We start from the raw sequence: 22,857 nt of genomic DNA on the forward strand, positions 1-22,857 counted from the left end.
TGCAACTGAGACAGCCAGGTGCCCCCATATGTATAAGATTTTGAAAATAATCTTAAGGGCTTTGCTAATTCATCATCTCCATCATTTGCGGACCTGTTTGTATTGGTTTACTTTTCTTCTGGATAGAGGTGGTATATTCCTGCTTTTTTGTAAGCCTAGTAATTTTTCATTTGGAGTTGACATTGTGAGTTTTACTTTTTTGATGCTTGATTTTGTTAGATTCCTTTAAAGAGTGTTGGGCTTTGTTTTGGCATTTAACTTGGGGTTAATTCTATCCTTTTGAGGCTTACTGTTAAGCTTTATAATGTCAATTCTGGTAATCTTTGTTCAAGGGCCATTTTAGCCCCACTTGTAAGGTAAGATACTTCTGAAGACTCTACCTTAGACCCTACATATTATGAAGTCTCTCCACTCTGGGTGGTGAGATGCCAACTATTCTCCACCTTGTTTTGGCTCTGGGAATTGTTTGACCTATTAATTTCCAGTGTTTTTTCCTGAGGTCTCATCAGGTTTTCATCAACACGTGCATTGATCAGTACTCAGGCATAGATGAGAAAGGAACTCTCTTCAGGTCTTTAGAGCTGTTTAAGCATTTTCTTCCCCGATAGCATTGTGTCCTACAAATTCTAGCTTCTTCAATTTTTTTTTTGAATTCTGATCTCTGTTTCCCTAACTCAGGAAGACCTACCTGCTGGGCTCTGTGTTCCCCCATCTCTGCACTACAGACTGAGAAATGCCTCTGGACAGAAAGCTGGGGCAATCATGAAATTTGTTTCCCTTCACTCAGGAATCAACTTCCTTTACTGCTGATGTGTCGTTAATGTCTGAAAACAGTTATTTCAAATGTTTTGTGTGTGTTTCTAAATGTTTGCAGTGGGACAGCAGTTCCTGTAAGTTAATTCTTCATGGGCAGAAATTAAAGTAAAATAACTAATATTTAAATGGCTTAAAATATCTTCAATAACAAAGTAAAATTAGTTCAAAAGAGAAACATGTATTTTAAGTGTTTAAATATTTAGTTAAAGCCTTAATATAAAATTAAATAATTAAAATTAATATAAAATTTAAAAAAAATTCTAAACTTTTTAACCAAGTCAGTAAGAAATTTTGCATGTACAATTTGTTCCTCATTTTCCTTTTCATATTTATTCATGATCTGGAGGAGGAATACATTCTCTATTAATTCAAACTGTTCCTCAGCTTGAATGATTTTTCAAGGGAAAAAAATTCTTTCTGTGGTTGTAGAAGGAACTATTCTTGTAAAACTAGCTGGTTCTCTGGCTGTTTTATAACACTTCTTGAGTCTCTGGTGAATGTAGATGTTTTAGTAGTTTTGTTTTATCAGCGAATCTCTTTAAAAATCTCATCAGCAAATCTATATTTTCCTGAGTGACTCACCTTTAACCTTTAAATCGATTCTAGTTATCATAATGGATGAATTATTATTGGAGTTTTATGTCTTGATTAGTCTGCCTTCGTAGTTCAAATCTGACCCTAGAAGCGAGTGTGAGAACTTAGGCAAGGCAGTGAAGTGTAGCAAGCACTTCTCTTGCCAATTTGTCAAAAATTTCCAGAATATTTTCTCATATACCTTTTCATATCATTAACAGTTAGAAGCATAATTCCATAGTAATACTGTGACCTTTAATGTGTGTTAAAAACCCTTTTAATGTAACGTTCAATGTTTTAAGCATAATTAACATGTTCTCTAGATGAAAAAAAAAGTTTAGCTATTATGTTTCAGCCACCCTGATTTATTTTCTCCTTGGCATCTTGAAGGAGGAAAAAAAATGATGAGATACACAATAAAAACAAATTTTTATTTTGTTGATTGATGGAGGCTTGTCAGTTTAAGGCCTATTTCTTAACCAACTAGAAGGATGGAACCTTCTGTAAAAGGAATACTGCAGATGAAATGGATCAATGAATTGAAGACTAATGGTTCAGTCAAGTCTGAGATTGGACACCATTGTGAGGTTATAAATCTTATAGCAGCTATATTATTGCCGCAGTGTTGGAACATTGAAAGAAGGGGGAAAATGAGATACAATACAGGTAGAGAACAGATCGTGGGATGGTCTTGAAGAGTTTAAGAACTAAGAGGAATGACAGAAACTTACTTCAATCTAATTTAATTCACTTAAAGGCTCAGCTGACCTGAAATGACTATTGAGACATTGTATTTCATTTGAAACAGTGTACTTCACAGGGTAGACATCTGATAGAATACTCTGTTGGATGTCACTTGTGAAACTAATGTTTGTAATATAATTGCAGTATATACGACCACTTTTACAGTTTTTGCCTTTTTGAGTAGGCTCCATACTGGGCGTGGAACCCAAGCTTGAACTCATGACCCTGAGATCAAGGCCTGAGCTGAAATCAAGAGTTGGGTGCTTAACTGACTGAGCCACCCAGAAACCCCCCACTTTTACAGTCTTACATCTGTACGTCTATCTAGTGGAAAAGAAGGTGTCAGGAGGAAATTTTTATTCACTGGAGATTTCCTTCTTCTCATAGTGTTTTGTATTCATCAGAAGTACTGTGGGAACATTTTTTAAGCATATCTTTTAAAGGAGAAATTTACGTTCGTAACTTAAAGCATGCACATATATGAATATATGTGATTGAAGGTATGAAATTGCTCATATTCAACCAGTTTTGACCTACAGAAACAGCAATTTCATGTGATTACACTTGGTATTAAGCACACATATGAAAATGCTTAAAAACAAAAATATTTGGCACTTATCAAAATGGTAAATTCATTTGAGTCCAAGTTGGTGCTATTACTAGAGAAAGAATCAATAGCTTAGCTCCTGTATCTTGTTTATGCTTTGAACTAAATTGAAGGGCTAAACAACCTCAAAGAAATAATCCCTCTCCCAAATACAGATGACTTCCAAACCAGCTTAGAGTTTCTGTGTGGATCATCCCAACTTGATTTCTAAAGAACTCTTTCTTTTTTTTTTTTTTCCCAATTTATTTATTTTCAGAAAAACAGTATTCATTATTTTTTCACCACACCCAGTGCTCCATGCAAGCTGTGCCCTCTATAATACCCACCACCTGGTACCCCAACCTCCCACCCCCCCCGCCACTTCAAACCCCTCAGACTGTTTTTCAGAGTCCATAGTCTCTCATGGTTCACCTCCCCTTCCAATTTACCCAAATTCCCTACTCCTCTCTAACGCCCCTTGTCCTCCATGCTATTGGTTATGCTCCACAAATGAGTGAAACCATATGATAATTGACTCTCTCTGCTTGACTGATTTCACTCAGCATAATCTCTTCCAGTCCCGTCCATGTTGCTACAAAAGTTGGATATTCGTCCTTTCTGATGGAGGCATAATACTCCATAGTGTATATGGACCACATCTTCCTTATCCATTCATCCGTTGAAGGGCATCTTGGTTCTTTCTGTTCTCTTTCTTTTTCCAGCTAAGAGTCAGATTAAAAATGGTGTCAAAATTCCCATTACTCCCAGCCATTTTTCTGTTTCATTGTTTTTTGGATAAATAGACCTGTGAAGAAAAATAAATAACTTAAAATTTTCAGTTATAATTGTTGATTTTTGAATTTCCTATAATTTTTTCTTTATTCTGTCAATGTTAACTTTGTGTTTTTCAAAATTATGCCTTTTTGAAAAAAAGATTTTATTTATTTATTTGAGAGAGAGAGTGAGAGCACAATTGGGGGCAACTGCAGAGGGAGAGGGAGAAGCAGGCTTCTCGCTGAACAGGGAGCTCCACACGGGGCTCAATCCTAAAACCTTGGGATCATGACCCCAGGTAGAAGGCAGATGGTTAGCCACCTGAGCCACTCAGGCACCCCTGAAATTGTGTTATTAAATGAACATGTGTAGTATTTCTGTACTTCACTGTTGAATTAATCCTAAATCATTATTATTTTTTCACTTGTGATAATATTGCTTACCTTAAAGTCTACTTAGTCTAATGGTTAATATAGACATAGCAGCTTTTTTATTGAAGTATTTACAAAGCACATCCTTTAACTTTTATTTTCACCTATCTTGGTCCTTTTTTTAAAGTAAATACAGTTAAGTTTGTTTTTTAAAATCTAGTTGAATAATCACTGTCTGTTAATTGGAGTATTTGGTCTATTTATATTTAAGGTAGTAATGTGGTTTACTTTACTTCTGCTATCTTGTTCCTTATTTTTTATTTGAAGCATAAGTCCTTTTTTCCTTTTTATCTTGCTTTCTGATCTTTTTTTTTTCCTTAAGATTTTATTTATTTATCTGACAGACAGAAATCATAAATAGGCAGAGAGGCAGGCAGAGAGAGAGAGAGGGAAGCAGGATCCCTGCTCAACAGAGAGCTTGATGCGGTGCTCAGTCCCAGGACCCTGAGATCATAACCCGAGCTGAAAGCAGAAGCTTAACCCACTGAGCCACCCAGGCGCCCCTATCTTCAGAGAGTTTAAAGAGGGTGTTGTATGATCATGTTTACGTGCCAGAAAGATCACATAGCAGTTTTGGAAGGAACTGATATTTGGATAAAGGGACAAGTCAGCAGACTATAGGTAGTGAAATGATGTTGACCCTAGGTATGAGAGGAGGGACCATGTTTGAGAGATTTTATAAGGAGATTCTACAAGACTTTGGTGTTAACTGGAGATGGGGACTGAAAGAGAATTCTAGAATAATTTATTTTCTTCTTTCCTTCCCTTCCTTTGTTTATGTCTAGTGGTCTCAACATGTTGGTCTCAGTAAGTTGGGGACTTTTCTGTTTTTCAGTTGAATCTTATCCAGTTGTGTGGAAACTCCACCTAGTAGTTGATATATACCCTACTCCCATAACAACATTGTAGAATCCTGGCAGTGACACCTTCTTCCTCATGGATCCACGATGGTTTTAGGACTGTTTCTGAGCTACCTCACTGCTTTTCTCCATAAGCATGGATGGCAATGCTGAGGAGATGGATTCCCCAAATGTCTTAGATTATCAAATTGACTTTCTTAAGGAGCTTTCTCCCCCAAGGTTTTATTCATCAAGGTATCAAAGTATTTCATCAGAGGTAATTAAATACAACTCTAAATTGCCTCAAGCGGGAGAAATTGGAATGCAGTATACAGGTTTGTGTGTTCCCAGTATAAGGATTCCAGGAGGAGAAAAGAAAGCCTAATCTGTCAGCATTAGTGACACAATTCTTGGTCTCAGAGACTCATATTAATCCAGTGGCTGCCTTTGGCCCAGACGTCTGATTTTGTAAGAAACCCGGGGTGGGGGGGGTGGATTTTCAATATATTTGCTCTCAAGAAAATGTTAGCAATTTGTTAAGTAAGGCTGGAGCCAGAAAAATTCATTTTCAATTTATTTGGAGATTTTATTTTGAAATTTCTCAGTTTCTTAGAGCTGTCTGCTCAGTATTTATTTAGGATAATAATATAATTTCTAATTTTTATGTAAAAGGATATCTCTGGAGTTTTGTCCTATGTAGATTATTTTGGGACATGGAATAAATGTTGCTGCCAAGAGGCTACTGTTCTGGTTTATATTCATATGATTCCAAAGGAATTGATAAATTTCTGAGAAAAATAAGTGGTGAAATGGGCCCATCCTCACACATGGGAATGTCATAGATTTTGTCTTCGGAAGAACAGTGGTGTTGCTGTGATTCAGTGAAATAAATATCAGATATCTTCCTCCCAAGCTTGAGTGGGTATAGCTTGTTCACCTCTCTGTTTTGGTATAATACACACAAAATATATACAACTTCAGAGTGAGAAAAAAAATAGTGGCTCAAGTTATAGGAATAAGTTGCACTAGTCCAGACCCCTTTGTTGCAAAGAACAGTAATTTGCTACCTAAATTTGCCCAATGAAAATAGGGGCTTATTTAGAAAGACAAAGGAGATTCTCTTACCTCAAAGAGCAGGGCCCATACCTGGTTGAGACACACTGGCCTAGAGCTGCATTCCTAGAGACTGTGGAGCCCAGTTGGTGCAGGTCATGAGATTTCATGCTGGTGTTTGGCTCTTAATATGACTTTGCATCCCCTCTCTATTTGTGTCCTTTTTGTTTCTCAGGCCTGGTGAAATCACTTATGAGATTGGAAGTAACCAGGAGAAAAAAAGCTGTGACTGGTGACTGGGAGAGGACTGAACACAGACAGTTAAAGTGTTTGAGACTGGTTCTAATTGAGGCATATTGTTTTTGAATAAGAGAGGTTTTTATAATAATGCTAACATATACCTGAATGAGCCATAATGCTAAAAATTCTACCCATTTTTCTCTTAATTTAATCCTGAAATAATTATTGAAACTTGAAAGGTCTATGCCTATTTAAAAGATGAAGAAACTTGAACTCAGAGAGAGAAGACCAATGACTGACCCAAAGTCACATAGCAATAAATGGTGGAACCAGGATTCAAATTCATGTCTGTCTGACTGTAACAAACTATAGAAATGATCCCTGAAAGTATAGTCTTATGTCTGTCTGACTGTAGAGACTAAACTTCATATGGCAATATGGTGAACTTGTCCTAATTAAAATTTACTCTTTGGAGGGAATTTTGCCTATTTAACCAAAGAGAGAAATGAAGAGTAATACAAGAGTCTCCAATTATAGTATTTTGGAATCCAAACTGACGGTAATGGTATAGTCAGGATAACAGGATAAATTGTACTCGTTGCTATAACAAACAACTCTAAAACCTCAGTGGCAATAATTCGTTGTCTTTTTTTTTTTTTTTCCCACTCTTTGTGGATCCAAAGCAAACATTCCTGGTTTTGACCATTTAAGGTAGCTATCCAGCAATGGGTGACTCAAGAATCCAGTCTTCTTTCATCTTGTACCTCTCTATTTTCTCCAGAGTCACTAGAGAAAGGGGAAAAGTGAATAGTCTTAACTGCTTTGTCCTGGAAATGTCATGTTGCTTTTATTCACAGTCTCTTGGTAAGAACTAGGTACATGGCTCACCTAGAAAAGATATAGTGAATATCTGATCGGTTTCTGCCACATCATGTATAATTTAGAAGTATATTTTTAAACTTGTTAGTGTATGGTGGTTTTCTATTCATATTTTTTAATTAATTCTAATGTAATTAGATTGTATGAATAAAATGTAATCTGTAAAAGTAACAATCCTGTGAAGTTTGTCCACACTACTTCATGACCCTATATTCATTTTTCAAAATATTCCACTTATACTTCAACAGTAGGTGTATTTCACCATTTGAGGCAGTAGTGTTCTAAATATGTCCAGTAGTTCAAGCTTATTAATTGTTGGTAAAATTATCTGAATTCTTACTGATTTATTTGCATGTTTGAGAGAATTGGGTGAAAATCTCTTATCCTAGTAGAGTACCTGTTATTTCTCTTTGTAGTTCTGTTTTCTTTTTTAATATTTTCTGGTATTCTGTAAAATATTTCACAATTATATTACATAGTGGTATATATGTATAATGGAATATTATTCAGCCTTAAAAAAGAAAGAAATCCTGCCATATACACCAGCATGGATGAACCAGGAGAGCATTATGCTATGTGAAATATCAGTCACCAAAGGACAATAGTGAATGACTCCACTTAAGTGAGATATATAAAATAATTAAAATTAAAAATAAAATAATTAAATAAAATAAATAATTAAAATAAAATAATTAAAATTAAAGTAATTAAGTTCATCAAAGTGGAAAGTGGAATGGTGGTTATCAGAGGTTAGGGGGAAGAGAAGTGCGGAGATGCTATTTAGTGGGTATAAAGTTGTAGTTATGCAGGATGACTAAGCTCTAGAGAGCTGCTTTATGACTTTGTCTTTATAGTTAACAATACCATATTGTGCACTTAAAGTAGGTAGAGTTCAGGGTGCCTGGGTGGCTCAGTGGGTTAAAGCCTGTGCCTTTGGCTCAGGTCATGATCCTGGGGTCGGGGGATCAAGCCCCACATTGGACTCTCTGCTTAGCGGGAAGCCTGCTTCTCCCTCTCTCTGCCTCTCTGCCTACTTGTGATCTCTGTCTGTCAAATAAATAAATAAAATCTTTTTTTTGTTTTTTTAAGTAGGTAGAGTTCGTATGAAGTGTTCGTAACAGAAAAGAGGAAAGAAGAAAGCAAGCAAAGGAGATGTTAAAAAAGTGTTATATAATTCATAAATTGGAGATAAAAATTAAATGATTATGAAATAAATATTAAATTTAGATGGTACAGTCTAATTTTAAAAATACAGTGATTTGAAGATGTTGGAAGTCAGTTTGTCTTTCACATACTAGTCCTGTGGTAAGTGGGCCAGTTGGAAAAGTGGATCCATACAGTTATTAAATACTAGAGACAAAATAGTCATTAAATAGGGACCTACGTTTTTTTTCATTTGTTTGTCCATTACCCATATGGTGCTGTCTGTCTGTAGGGACAAAATGGTAACAGCCATGTCAATGCTGAGTTCCTTGAAAGGGGAAAAAAATGAAAATTGTTACTTGTTAACTCAAATTGCAATACTGTTATTATTGTGTTGAGTAGTCCCCACTTGATTGTAATTTATCCATGTATTTGGTTCTTTCTATGTTTTTATGTTTTCTATGCTCTTCATTCTTTCTTTCATCTCAGACTTTCACTCTCTAAGGTCTTTAATTCTGTCTGAAAAATATCATTTAGAATGTTTTTACAGTGTCATGTTAGTTTCAGGTGTACAGTATAATGATTGAACAATTCTATAGGTTTCTCAGTACTCAAGATGAGTGTACTCAGTGTACTCTTAATTTTTTAAAAATATTTTATTTATTTGACAGAGATCACAAGTAGGCAGAGAAGCAGGCAGAGACAGTGAGGAGGAAGCAGGCTCCCCGTGGAGCAGAGAGCCTGATGTGGGGCTCCATCCTCGGACCCTGGGATCGTGACCTGAGCCGAAGGCAGAGGCTTTAACCCACTGAGCCACCCAGGTGCCCCTACTCTTAATTTTTTGAATGTTTTGTTTTTCTGATAAAGTCTGTTTTAATCTCATTCTTACAAGACATTCAATTTCTCAGTCTTAATTTTGTCTAGACTGGGTAAGATTTCTTGTGCTGTGTCAAATTAAGCCACAGTTTCCACTCCTGGTGCTATAAAATTCCAGGTGTCATTCATTTTCTTTCAATACCTTTAATATATTTTCCCATTTATCCTCTGGCTTCCTTGTTGCTGTTGAGAAATTGATCCCTTTGTCATTTCTTTAAAGATATCGTTCTTATTCCTGACAACTTAAATTTTTGTTTTGTTTTGTTTTGCTTTTGTTGGTAGTAGTAGTCTTCAAATTCAGTAAGATGGGTTTGAATGTGGATTTATTTTTATTTATCTTGGTTGGATATTACTGGATTTTCAAAATCTGTAGATTGATGTTATATAGTAAGTTGTGGAATATTATCAGCATTCAACTATTGCCTCAGCCCTGCTTTTACTTCCCTGTCCATTTAGAAATGCCTACCTACCAATTAGATAAATGTTAGAAATTACAACTTTAATTGCTATCTCTTAAATATTTTTCATATTTTCTATTTCTTTGTTTCTGTATTGAATTCTAGATCATCTTTTTCAGAAATATTTTCCAGTTCTATAATTTTCTCTCCAGTTGCATCTTCTATTAAATTTGTGTTTTTAATTTCAGTTAACAGTTTTCATTTTGAGAAATTCTTTCTTTTTTTAAATCTTAGTAATTTAAAACAGTTTCTTATTCATATTTTAATTACCTTTTTAATGTATTTACATATATTGAACATGTTTATGATAAGCTCTTAAGGGAAGTTTTTATACCATATGGTTTGTACAGGCACTTTTCTTCTACCCCTTCGGAAGTGATTTCAGATTTCTCTTTGGGGTTTCAGTTTTAGAAGGGGAAGAAAGTTAATGTCTCCCATCAAATCCCTCACCTTGTATATGCCTTTAGATAAATCTTCTATTCACAGTTTCCTGAAGGTCTTGAGAACCAAGGACAAAATCACCTGTATTAGGCAAATGCTGTCAGGGTAGAAGCTAGCTTCAGTGACAGGCTTATATCTGTGGATTCTTCTTCACTTTATTTTTGACCCTGAGTATTTCTTTCTTTCCAGATTAATAGCAGATTAAGACATTTTACAAAAAAATTTTTACTGTATATTTTAGCTGTTTTCAGTAAGAAGATTGTTACTGGATAAATTGTATCTCTTAAAATTCATATGTCACTTTAAGTTCATAAATTCTAACTCCTAGTACTTAGAATGTGACTGTATTTGGTGATGAAGTCCTATGGGTGGCCAATTCATAATCCAATCATAATTCAGTCCATTATGTATTTGGATAAATCCTAACCCCCAGTACCTTAGAATGTGACTATATTTGGTATATGTGCTGCCGAAGCGAGCACAGAATGTGACTGTATTTGGATGATGAAGTCCTAAGGGTGGCCAATTCATAAGCCAATCACAATAATAATCCAATATGATTAATGTCTTTATAAGAAGACTTCGGGACACAGACACACAGAGGGAATACCATGTGAAAACATCATGATTAAAAGAAGGTGACCATCTATAAGCCAAGAGAAGCCTTCAGAAGAAGCTAATTTTATTGACACCTTGGTTTTAGACTTGTTTGCTTCCAGAGCTGGTAAAAGACTTAAACAAATTTCTGTTGGTCAAGCCACCCAAGTTGTTGTACTTTGTTACAGCAACCATAGAATCTTTCCATATATCTGAAATGGTGATCTTTTTGCCTTTCTTTAAAATAGTCTCTAAAATAAAAGTTGACCATCATAGCACATCCCTGGAACCAAAAAAATCCAGAATATTCTATTTTTTGTTACATTTTAAAAGATCATTTAAGTTAAATTATAGGGCCATCAATATTATATTGTGTGTGTTTTTAAAAAAGACTTTATTTATTTATTTGACAGACAGAGAGGTCATGAATAGGCAGAGAAGCCTGCAGGGGTCGGGGGCAAGCACGCTCCCTGCTGAGCGAGAGCCCAGTCTGGGCCTTGATCCTAGGACCCTGAGATCATGACCTGAGCCAAAGTCAGGCTTAACCCACTGAGCCACCCAGGTGCCATATCTAATTGCTTCTTTTTAAAGATTTGACTTCTCTCTCTCCAAAGCCTGGTCAGATTACGGATGGAATAGTTAACTCTTTATACGGCAGTAATTTCAGAAATTCTCATCCCTATTCACTGATATTCAAAAAGTTTATGAAAGAGCCAAACCGGTTTGACCATTATTTGCGTGCATTTCTCTGTCATCTGCAAAAATTTAGATGAAGGAGTAATAGGAATTGAGAGGAGTGTGATGATTCTAAGCATACTTTCTTCCCAGGTTTTATCTAGTTCCCATTTGGGCTTAACTAGGAGATAAAGTAAATGTCTACAAAATTTCATCTATGTAATTTGGAATCTTTTTTTAAATTAAATTTTATTTTTTTCAGTGTTCCAAGATTCATTGTTTATGCACCAGACCCAGTGCAATTTGAAATCTTAATCATGAAGCCAGTACCTACCCCCATAGCATCATGGAAGTCATATAATCTTTAGACAAGGGTCTCATTCTTTCTCTCGCTCTCTCTCACTTTTTCTTATTCTATGCCAAGTTAGATGAAGACTTAACTCACTTGCTTTTATCTGTATCTTCTAATTTACAGCTTCATATAAATTGTGTTTCATTGTTAAACGTTACACATTCTCTCTTCTGAACTTTAGCGTATATATAAGATTTCTGAATCTCTTGGCAGTCTTGATCTTTCTTGATGCTGGGGAATTTTGCCTGGGGTATGCGTTTGAGCTGAAAGGCATCTGCTAGAAATAATTTTCTCACTTAATTACTGAAATGGCCCTTCAAATGTAATTTGATATTAAATTCCTATACTATATTGTATGTTTCACTTTTTAAGAACACCAACACAATGGACAAATGTTTTCCATCAAATATGTTTGATGACTGATATTTTGGTTTGCCAGTATAATGAAATGAGATTAGTGCTGCCAGATTTGCTTCCCCCCCCTTCATTTTTGTTTAAAGAAATGACTGGTTAAATTACTAGGATTGGAGAAATGCAGCTGCTTTCTTTATGTGCTGCATAATTTTGCTTCCTTGATTTCCTGGTTTACTTGGCAAGGTTTCTAAGTCAATGTTTAAATAGGAAAATGTCCTGACCAGCTGAAAAACCCTTGTGGTTCCTAAATACATTTATAAAGCAACAGTTGATAATTTCCCAAATAAGACAGTATTATACTTGCTTGAAATGTGTAACTTATGCTTCTCTGGGGATCAGGGCATTTTAAAATTTTGAATTGTTTTCTTGGTTAGGGCTAATTGCTAGTGCTATCTTTTAGAATTTAAAGTCTAAGTAATATCAGTTTTAGTTAGAGAAATGACAATTTTCAAGATAAGCAGTTTTTTAAGAAGGCTTTATATCGGTTGGGAAGAAGCAGGATGTAGGGTAGAGGAAGTTTCTTACAGGAATTAAAGTTGATCATCTTTGACAGGCTAACATTTGTGAACTTTGTTCATTTCTGTCTCCTTTAGATCCACAATAATAAACTTTCAACCAACATATTGGCCAAGACATTTCCATTTTGACAGCCAAATCAATTGTTTGTGCTGATAGCGTATCTTTTTAGATGGAAGTTAGCCAAAGTTTTCTTTTTAACTGTGAAAGCAGACAATCCTGACTAGCTTTAAAAAAGGAAGTTGTAACTACAAACTACTTGTTTTTCTCTACTGACGCAGGAGGGGCTGACTCTACCTTCAACTCTGCTCATTAATTTTGCCCCTTACCATGCTTGGCAATTGGATATTTGAGTTTTTCCCTCTCTTGGAACTTTCTGCTGTCTCTGTCCTGATTAACTTGTGTCAAGGGGGAAATATGATCAGGTAATCTTGGCTTTGGCTATGTGACTCATCTGCTGGTTGGACAGAATCAGAAACAAGTGAAAATGTCTATTACTTTACTAGCTGTCTTTGCCAGGTTGCCTTAAGAGTGCTAGAAGGCTGTAAATAACCCTTGGCTTATACTTGAGTCCTCCTTCTTTTAGGTCAGACTCTTGGCTGATGTGCAAGCCTTGCTGTCAACATAGAATCATGAGCCTACCTTTAAACCCCTTGATACAAGAAGAGTTCTGCTTGATGGTCTCAGTTTCACTGAAGGTGACATGACCGCCTGCTTAGGCCACAGGATGTTCTGCACTGATGAGAGTCTAGGCTTGTTATGTGTGTCAGCTGTGGGCTTAGATAGAGCTTAGCAATTAAATTCCAGGAGAGGATTCACTGTGGAAACTATGTTGAGTATGAATACTCTTGGAAGTCCCTTAAGTCAGGGTTTTATTATATGACACTGTGTCCGTGTGAAAGAGTTCATGTTAGAGAAGGAAGAGTAAGAAGAGATGTACAATGAAAGGTGGCATGTATGTGGTTAAAAAAAAAAAAAAAGTTCTGGTGTAGTCCTAGTTCCCAACTATGTTTGGAGGCTTTCAGGCTTTGTGGGTGAGGGTTGATATCAGACCACAGATATTGCATCTTGCTTTTTCACAACACAATTGAATAAGCACTGAATAATTGGGTGGCTTATGGTAAGCTATAATTATAGCCTATGGTTCCATTTGCAAGAGGAAAATATTTGGACCTGATTAGATGCCTAAAGCATCCAGTAAGTTACTAAAATATAAAAGTGACTTCAAAAGATGATGGTTAAAACTTTAATCCATGTCACAATAGAGACTAAAAATCAACAGCCAACTTTTTAAATTTTTTGCTTGTTCTTGGATCCTCATTATTTACCTCTTTGGGTAAAGGTTAGTATTTGGAATATGAGAACTCTATGTTGAGGGAAGATATAGGCCTGTACCATTGCCACATGATGATAGTTAAATTTTATGTTCTATCAGGTACTAAATAGAGGGATAGGTGTTGATTTACAAAACCTGTCAGTCATGATTCTTACATACTTCTCCAACCTTCTCCCCTACACTGACTCCATCTCCTCTCATTCTGCTGCCCTAGTCCTCTGTCCCAGCTCTAACCTCTCATTCCTGAGCCCCGTCCCCTGTCATGTGTGGGAATTCCTGCGCCTGGTCATGGGAATTCCTTCCTGTCAGTAAGTTGGAACTGGAAGTCCTGACCAAGACCACTGCACTGCACAACTGCAGGAGGCGGCACTCATCTAGAGTACAGTGTGAATGGTTTTCCCTGGAGTTGTGCAAAACACCTGGCCCTGCTCTCACTTCTGGTTTCCTTTGGTGGCAGGGCAGTATGGAATGGTCCTGCCCGTACTCAGTGTCACTGCTACAGCTCAAGGAGGTGGCCCTGGCTTTCCTGGATGGAACTCAAATTTCCTGTTGATTAGTTTCTATTGAAGTCATTGTACTCTATGGTCTGGAGACATTACGGGGTAAAAAAGTATGTGGGAATCTATATGTACTTGTGTTTGGGCAGATGGGATCCAAGTTTCAAGCAACAAGTTTAGGATAGAAATTTTGGAATATCCCTCCTTTATAATGTGGTTGTTTCCTGTGTTAAATGCATCCAGTTCCTCTTCTGTGTGCTTGCTTTTTTCCCCCTTTAACTGGATTTTATTACTACTCCTATACAAAATAATATTTTACAGAAATGTATAAATGTGACATTATCCTATATATACTGGTGTGTTGTGTTTTGGGGGGCACATTTTCTTTCTTTTTTCCTTCCATCCTCCTTTCCTCCCTCCCTTCCCTTCCTTCTTTGTTTTTTCCTTTCTTTCTCCCCCCGTCTCTCTTCTACCCGTCCCCCCCACTTTTGGCTTGACTTACCTTTCCCTCTATTCTTCCCTTACCCTGAGTGATTTTCTCCTATAACTCCCTGAATCCCTTGAGAGCCCAACCCAGCAACCTTGTACGTGTTCTCCTGTGTGTCTATGCTTATATGATTATAGAGAAATACATGATGCATACATACTCATACGTCTGCTCATGTAACCATATCTAAATATGGTTAATCGGGCGCCTGGGTGGCTCAGTGGGTTAAGCCACTGCCTTCGGCTCAGGTCATGATCTCAGGGTCCTGGGATCGAGTCCCGCATCGGGCTCTCTGCTCGGCAGGGAGTCTGCTTCCTCCTCTCTCTCTCTCTGCCTGCCTCTCTGCCTACTTGTGATCTCTCTCTGTCAAATAAATAAATAAAATCTTTAAAAAAAATATGGTTAATATTTCTCTTTCTTTTAAAAATATTATATTATATACCCTTTTCTGCATTTTGCTTTTTAAATCCCTAGGTATTTGTTCTTAATGGCTATGCAATAGTTTTGTGGTATAGATAGATGAAAGCTACCCTGTGGATAGACATTCACTTTGTTTCCTGTATTGACAGTGTTGCAGCAAACACTCTTGCTCATCTTTGCTCATATTTCTTGTGGTTAATAGCTCTCAGATAATGGTACTTTCATTCACAAAGGTTGGATCCCTAGGAGTGACTTGGCTCTGTTGAAATACATGAGGATTCTTAATTTAAATATAGATATTGCGACGTTGTTTTCCTCAGAGTCTTTAATATTTCATTCATTTTCTCACTAGCCATGTGGGGAAGTACTTTCCCCCCATATCCCTGGCAGGAATATGCATTATCAGACTTTTTTTTCATTTTTGCCTGTCTAATATCTCCTTGTTATTTTAATTTTAATTTTCCGGACTGCTAGTTTATTGTAATGTATTTCTTGCTTTTGCTTTTCTCTGAATTGCCTGTGTTTCCCATCTTGCCCATATTTCTATGGGGTTGTTTTTCTATATTGTAAATTTAGGAGACAATAAGTGTATTATAGATATAAATGCTCTGTTTCCCCCATTGCATGTGTTTTTTTTCTTTTTCAAACCGGTTTCTTATTTAATAGATAATTTTGCTGTTTTCCTACACATTTGAAAAACATGGAACCAAATAGGTTTCTTTGTTTTTATAGTTTCTTAATCTCTAAGTTCAGTTAAAAGGGTTTCCTCCACCTAGATTGTATAGCCTATAAATAGCTATATTTCCTTTTCATTTTAAAAAGATTTTATTTATTTATTTGCGAGAGAGAGAAAGAGAGAGGGAGAGCATGAGCCGGGGATGGGAAGGTGGGAGAGAGAGAGAGAAACAGAGTCCCTGCTGAGCAGGGAGCCCAACCTGTGTGTGATCCCAGGATCCTGAGATCATGACTTGAGCCAAAGGCAGACGCTTCACCAGCTGAGTCACCCAGGTGCCCCAGTAGCTGTATTTTCTTATAGAACTGTACTGGGGTTTTTGCCCTTAAATTCTTAATAAAACTAGTATTTTGTTTTCTTTTTATTTATTTTAATATTTTATTTATTTGACAGAGATCACAAGTAGACAGAGAGGCAGGTAGAGAGAGAGGGGGAAGCAGGCTCCCCACTGAGCAGAGAGCCCGATGTGGGGCTCCATCCCAGGACCCTGGGATCATGACCTGAGCAGAAGTCAGAGACTTTAACCCACTGAGCCACCCAGGTGCCCCTAAAACTAGTATTTTAAAAACAACCTCCATTTTCTTTCCTTTCCTTTCCTTTTTTCTTTTCTTTTCCTTTCTTTTTTCATTAACATATAATGTATTATTAGCCCCAGGGGTATAGGTCTTTGAATTGGCAGGTTTACACTTCATAGCACTCACCATAGCGCATACCTTCCCTAATGTCCATAAGCCAACCACCCTCCCCCTGGCAACCCTCCCCCAACCCCCCTCCCCCTGGCAACCCTCAGTTTGTTTTGTGAGATTAAGAATCTCTTATGGTTTGTCTCCCTCCTGATCCCATCTTGTTTTATTTATTCCTTTCCTACCCCCAAACCCTGCATGTTGCCTCTCAACTTCTTCATATCAGGGAGATTATATGATAATTATCTTTCTCCTATTGACTTATTTCGCTAAGCATAATACTCTCTAGTTCCATCCACGTTGTTGCAAATGGCAAGATTTCATTTCTTTTGATGGCTGCATAGTATTCCATAGTGTGTGTGTGTGTGTACACTATACTGTTGTTTTTCTTATATAATTTTTAAAGATTTTATTTACTTATTTGAGAGAGAGAGAATGAGCAATGGGAAGGGGCAGGGAGAGAGAGAGAGAAGCAGACTCCCTGCTGAACAGGAAGCCTGACACCGGCTCTATCCCAGCACTGGGAGAACATGACTTGAGCTGAAGGCAGATGCTGGACTGACTGAGCCACCCAGGCACTCCTTTTGTCGGTTTTTGATAGTAGGCTTTGGTACTTTTAAATGGTGTCCTTTAATTCCCATTTTGCTTGAAATTCTTAATAAGAATGGCATTTGAATTTGAGGAAATCAGTTTACAGCATACTCAATATGACCATTTGCTTTTCCTCCTTTAATAATCAGTGCAATTCATTTTGTTGATCTGCATTCCCTGATAATGATCTACCCATGCATCTTTGAAATAAACCCTTCTTGGACATAGTGGCTTATTCATTTTCTAAAAATCTGGATTCTGATAATATTTTATTTGGAAATTGTGCATTTTTATTAAGAAGAATGTTTTCTTTTTTTGTGCGGTCTTTACCAGGTTTTGAAGCAAAAGTTATACAGGATTCATAAAATGAATTGGAAGAACTCTATTTTTCTGTGACCTGGATTAGTTGATTTAACAGTATTTTATTTAAAAACCTAACACGTAGTGAGTTTGAGTTTTGGTGTACAGGTCCTATGAATCATAGCACTTGTAACCACAACTACAATCAGGGTATGGAACAATTTCATCATTCCAAAAACTCTCTTGCAATCCTTCTGCTAGCCCCCACTAGCCTTTAGTAAACACTGATTGTTCTCCATCTGCTAGCCCAACTGCTAGCCCCTGGTAAACACTGATTGTTCTCCATCACTATAAGTGGAGTATTTTCAAGAATGTCATATAATGGAATCAGAATATATAATCTTTTGAGACTGGCTTCTCTGAGATTGGCTTCTTTTCCTCAGCATAATGCCTTTGAAATTCATCCATGTTGTTGTGTGAATCAGTAGTTTGCTTGTTTATTCATTCAGCTGCTGAAGGACTTTTGGGTTGTTTCCAATTGTTGATGATTATGAATAGAGCTACTGTAAACATTCCTGTACAGGTTTTTTGTGTGAACCTAAGTTTTAATTTCTCTTGGATAAATACTTAAGTCTGGGAGAGCAGAGTTGTAAGGGAAGTGTATGTATAGTTACACGTACAGTTAAACACCAGAGGAACTGTGTCAGTTCACATTTCCATAGCAGTGTGTGAGAGCTCCAGTTGTTCAGCATTCTTGCCAGGACTTGATATTCTCAGTATTTTTAATTTTAGTCAATCTAATAGGTGTCCAGTAGTATATTATTAGAGTTTTATTTTATATTTCCCTAATGGCCAGTGACATTAACATCTTTTCATCTGCTTATTTGTCATCTATATATCTTCTTTGGTGAAGTGTCTGTTCAATTCTTTTGCCCATTTTAGAATTGGGTTGTTTCCTTACATGAGTTTTTAGAGTTCTTTATATACTTTGGTTAGAAGTACTATTTGGATGAGTGGTTTGCCAATATTTTATCTCTGCCTATGGCTTGTCTTTTTAATCTCCTAACAGTGTCTTTCAAAGAGCAAAAATTTTAATTTTGACAAAGTCTGATTTATCACCTTTTAATTTTATGGATGTGTTTTTGGTGTCATATCCATGAACTCTTTTCTTAACTCCAGATCATTTTCTGTTATGTTTTACTCTAAAAATTTTATAGTTTTGAAAAAATAATTTGATTCTCAGACCCAGCCTCAAACTACTACATAAGAATTTGCTTTTAATCAGGACTTCCATGTGATTTCCTTGCACATAAAACTTTGAGAAGCCTGTGCTGTTACATATTTCCCTATTCCTAAATCCATGTAGCCCTCCTGAGTGCTTCTTTTTTACTAGCATCTCTGAAGATTTTCTTAGTGATCCTCTCTTGATTTCAGTCTCAAATATTTCCCTTATTGCTATTCTACCCTATCTCCCATGGTATATGGAGGCACGTGTAGGATGATATTACTCTTTTCTTTCATTATGATAAAAATGTATCTTCATCATGATAAGTATATCTTTAATTTCCATCCCTGGAAACTGCTAACTATCAGTTTGTTCTCTATATTTAAGAGTCTGTTTCTTGATTTGTCTCTCTCTCTCTTTTTTCCTTTTGCTCATTTATTTTGTTTCTTAAATTCTATCTATGAGTGAGATTATGTGGTATTTGTCTTTATCTGAGTGCCTTATTTTACTTAGCATTATACTCTCTAGCTCTATTCATGTTGTTGCAAATGGAGAGATTTCACTTTTTTATATGGATGACTAGTATTCCATCATAGGATATATATATCTCACTTTTTTTTTTTTAAATAAGTTCCATGTCCAACATGGGGCTTGAATTTATGACTGTAAGATCAAAAATCCCATGTCTTACTGATGGAGACAGCCAGGGACCCCATCACACTTTTTTTTAAATCCATTCATTATCTATTCATTGATTGAAGGACATTTGGCTGCTTCCATGGATTGGCTATTGTAAATAATGTTGCAGTAGACATAAGGTGCATGTATACCTCCAAATTAGCATTTTTATATTTTGGTGGTAAATAATATTGAGATTCCTGGATCATAGGAGAGTTCTACTTTTAACTTCTTAAGGAAACTCCATACTGTTTTCCCTAGTGGCTGCACCAGTTTGCATTCCCACAGACAGTGTAAAAGAGTCCCTATTTCTCCCCATCCTTGCCAGGACTTGTTTCTTGGGTTTTTAGGCATTCTGACAGGTGTGAGGTGATATCTCATTGTAGCTTTGATTTGCATTTCTCTGATGATGAATAATGTTGAGTATCTTTTGATGTGTCTGTTGACCATCTATAAGTCTTCTTTGAAGAAACATCTGTTCATATCTTCTGCCCATTCTTTAACTGGTTTGTTCTTTGGGTATTGAGTTGTATCAGTTCTTTATATATTTGGGATACTAAACCTTCATCAGATATGTCATTTGCAAATATCTCCTCCTCGTTCAGTAGTTTTGCCTTTTAGTTTTGTTAATTATTTCCTCTGCTGTGCAGAAACTTTTTATTTTGATGTGGTCCCAATAGTTTATTTTTGCTTTTATTTCCCTTCCCTCAGGAGGCATGTCTAGAAAATGTTGTTATGGCCAGTGTCAGAGTGATTACTGCCTATACTCTCTTGAAAGATAATTATGGTTTCAGGTCTCACATTTAAATCTTTGATCCATTTTGAATTTATTTTTATTTGTTCTGAGAAAAAAAAGAGTCCATTACCATTTTTTTCTCCCTGCATGTGACTGTCCAGTTTTTCCAACACCCTTTTTTGAAGAGACTGTCTTTTTCCCATTGTATTAATTCCTCCTTTGTTGAAGTTTACTTGACCAAATAATTATGGATTTATTTCTGGTTTTTCTATTCTATTCCATTGATCTGTATATCTGTTTTTATGCCAGTACCATACAGTTTTAATTGCTACCACTTTGTAATATAACTTGAATCTGGAATTGTGATACCTCTAATTTTGTTTTTCTTTTTCCAGGTTGCTTTGGCTAGTCAAGGTCTTTTGTGGTTCCATACAAATTTTAGGATTGTTCTAGTTCTGTACAAAATGCTGTTGGTATTTTGATAGGGATTGCATTAAATCTACTGACTGCTTTGAGTAGTATAGACATTTTAACAATATTTGTTTTTCTACCTCATGAACATGGAATGTATTTCCATTTCTTTGTGTCATCTTGAATTTCTTTCATCAGTGTTTTATAGTTTTCAGAGTATAGGATTTTTACTTCTTTGGTTAAGTTTATTCCTCGATATCTTACTATTTTTGGTGCAGTTATAAATGGGATTCTTTACTTAATTTCACTTTCTGCTGCTTCATTATTAGTATAACAATGCAACAGATTTCTGTACGTTGATTTTGGATTTTTTGTGTGTGTGTGTTAAATCTGTATATCAGTTTGGGAAGAATTGACATCTTTAGTGTGTTGAGCCTTCCTGTTCATGTATATAGTATGCCTTTACATTTATTTAGGTCTTCTTTTATTTCTTTCATCAGGATCTTGTTGTTTCGTCATACAAATCCTGTGCATTTTTTAAAGATTTATACCTTTGTAGTTCATCTTTTATAGTTATTATAAGTGATATATTTTTTTAAAATGTAAGTTTCCAGTTGTCCATAATTAACATATAGGAAACCAATCCCCCCACCCTTTTTTTAAGTAAGGGAGAATGAGACGTTCCTCAGAGGTCCAGAATTATACTAGGCTGTTCTAAGTGTGTGTTTTTTCCTGACAACCTGGCTTGGCATTCATGAACTCTAGATTTATTTATTTAATTAATTTATTTTTTAACCTTAAGGAAATAGTCTGTCATCTGTTAAATTATGTCCTTATTTTAATTTTGTGTCTTCACTTTCTAAATCTGTACTTTTGATACCTTAAGTCTCTTTACCGTTTTCCTCAGAATTTTCATGATTTCATTATTTTAACCCCTTTATATATTTTAAGTTACTTCTTTCATTTGAATTCTCATGACCTAATTTTGGTCTCAGTGATATCTGCACTGTTTAGTAAGAATATCTTTTTCTTTTCCTGCCCCGATCATAATCTTTGATGCTGTATTTGAATTGTCTTTTGTGTTTCTGTTGAATTTATCATTTGTCTATCTTAGAAGCTCTATTCTCTGTGCCTGTACATTTTCTGTTTAGACTGGTCTTTATCTGTCTTCCAGTTGACTTCTGTTGTTGGATTCCTGGAGCTCAGGTGTGAGTGAGGTATGCTAAGTGTTGAGAGAGTCCTCAAATAAATTTAGGAAGAAGTGGTCTCTTCTGTGCAGTATTGGCATAGAAGCAAGTAGATAGATATGAGCTCACTGTGGAGGGACCTGGAGGGAAGGAGCCTCTGGGTACTTAAGATTCTCTGTATTTTGAAGGAAAGGAAGGACTGGGTCCAGCCATGTGCTCCTTCTTGGCCTGTTAGGGCTGATGAAATCAGGTTCTTTCCTGAGGGTTGATCTTGACCTTTAGTGGGAATACACAGATCTCTGCAGTCCAGAGTGGTCTCTCTAGATCCCGCCTCTTTATGACATTCACCCTCAGGTCTAGGCTCAGGTGCTTAAGTAGTATAAGAGGGAGACATCCTGCATCTAGTCCTCCATTAGGAATTCCACAGAACCCAAGGGTTTATTCACTACTGGTGGCTCCTAGGCCTGAGCAGCTATTCAGTGCAGAAAGAATAGATTAAAGTCAGTATGGGGGAGGAGAGAGTTATAATCAAGCCTCATCTTCGTGGAGTCACCTGCTAGCTTCCTCTTCTCCATGATAACTGTGCAAACTTCTGTAGGATTTGGGGGTTTAGTTGTACCCTAAAAAATAGACCTTATTTTTCTTCATATTACCATCTATTTTCATTCAAATCAACAGTATTAAACATCAGAATTGATATTTGACCTATTGAAACATTAAAAAGCCTAAACAAAGATAGTAATGGTTATCTGAAACCAAATTTAGGAGGTTTAAGTCAAGAAAATTGTTATAAATTAAACCAGTTGCCAATTATAGACTCATTTTGGCTTTCCTTGTGTTTTAGCGTATTTGTAATGTTCCTAAAACAGAATATTCATGTATTCTGAATGCATAATACATGAATATTAATATGTATTAATAGTAAAAATGCCTCAGTCTAGTAAAAGCAAACCATATGTGTGTATGTGTATAAGTAATAGTGATTAAAAGGTCACATTAGAACTTCCTTCTCCCTTAGAAAGTAAACAACCTTGCTTTGTATAGAGCTAATCTAAGGACAAAAGGAGAAGAGCTTTGATTTTTTTTTTTTTAATCCCTTGTGACCTTTTAATGACCTTTGGATGCCAACTATAGTTAAAGAATATTCTGAAGGTTAAAGTGAGAAA

This window comes from Neovison vison, chromosome 9 (assembly GCF_020171115.1).
Source record: "Neovison vison isolate M4711 chromosome 9, ASM_NN_V1, whole genome shotgun sequence".
Classification (NCBI taxonomy): Eukaryota; Metazoa; Chordata; class Mammalia; order Carnivora; family Mustelidae; genus Neogale; species Neogale vison.